Below are 1,576 nucleotides of genomic sequence, written 5' to 3' on the forward strand. Positions count from 1 at the left end.
CAGCCCATGAAATGGTCAAACGTCATTAATACTCTATAAATACACGTGGACCCCATCATTTAAAGGTACGCTTTTCATTAATTGCTGATTTGACTCTTGAGAACCTTGACTCACTTGAGCTTCGGAGATCCTTCTGCAGGTAACCCCTCCTGGGTCCAAGTTGACATGTATCGAAGGGGAAGAAGCCAACTAAGGAGATAGCGGACTACATGGTAAGGTGACTCTCGTGCCTAACTTATCTTATTTGTACCTCTGCAGGAACAAGGAGTATTATCAAACCATTCACATTGAAAGATAATTAAATTCATGATTGGCAAGCCACTATACTCTAGTTGAATAATATTATACAATATCCCATAAAAATATAACTCTAATTGGCCATCGCTTCCCGTACATAAACACCATAGTTAGAGGAATTCATTCCTTCACTCTAAAGAACAGTGTGAAATTTCTATCTATTGATAACATAGATAGGCCATGATTCAACTTTTTTCTTAAGATCCCATGCCAAATTAACCAATAATGGTTCTTGAATATTATTTTCTGGATTGAGAACCTAAATATATAAAAAATTATACATTATACATGTCAATTTAAATAGAAAATTTTTATAATTGGCAAGTATATGATGAAATGTATGTAAACAGCTACATCTTGTTTGAACCATGTAGCAAAATAGGATGAAATGTCCTAACCAATTTCAACTTCAAAAGCTGTAGAATTAATCTCTAATAAATATTCAACATAAATACAACAAAGAAGAAATTAAATTACTCAAACCCCACAAATTAACATAATTAACATGGGTGTGAAAGGAGTGAACATCATCTTACTCAATGTATAGTTGAACCTCTTCACAATTTTGAAGAACATACAATTGGGCAGCATCAAAGTCTCTTTGGTTCAGATAATATGTCATGCATTTTCCAATTACTCTTCTTGGATAATTGAAAATTGAAATTGGAGGAGTACATGAAAAACTTTCACCTATTTCAAGGTTACGAGGGATCCTAATCCTTCTTGTTTCAACATGATGAGGATAATAAAATGAGGCAAATGTAGATGTTTCCTCCACCAAGTAAGCGTCACAAATAGAGCCCTCCACCCTAGCTTTGTTTACTTTCTTTTTTAGAGAGTTTAAGAACCTAATAAAGAATATAAACTGCATTGCTTAAAAAATGAAGGAATAAACAACAAGTGTTGTAAAAAAGTGATTAGTAATTTTGTACCTCTCAAATGGATACATCCAACGATATTGGACTGGACCATCAACTTTTTCCTCATAAGGAAGATGAATTGGAAGATGTTCCATGGAATCAAAGAAGCTCCTAGTGGAAATATTTGTTCCATTTTACACAATAACACAAGTATATTTTCTTCCAGAATTCTTAGGTGTTCAACATTTAGTGTTGTGGAAGTTAATTTTCTAAAGAAAAGACTTTGCTCAACAATAACTTTCCAAATTGGTTTTGGTAATGAGTCAAATGCAATTGTAAGCAATCGTTGCATGAAAACATGACAGTTGTGACTTTTCATCCCATGTAACTTTCCTTGATTAAGGTCAACACATCTACCT

The sequence above is a fragment of the Vigna unguiculata genome, chromosome 5, assembly GCF_004118075.2.
Source record: "Vigna unguiculata cultivar IT97K-499-35 chromosome 5, ASM411807v1, whole genome shotgun sequence".
Lineage (NCBI taxonomy): Eukaryota > Viridiplantae > Streptophyta > Magnoliopsida > Fabales > Fabaceae > Vigna > Vigna unguiculata.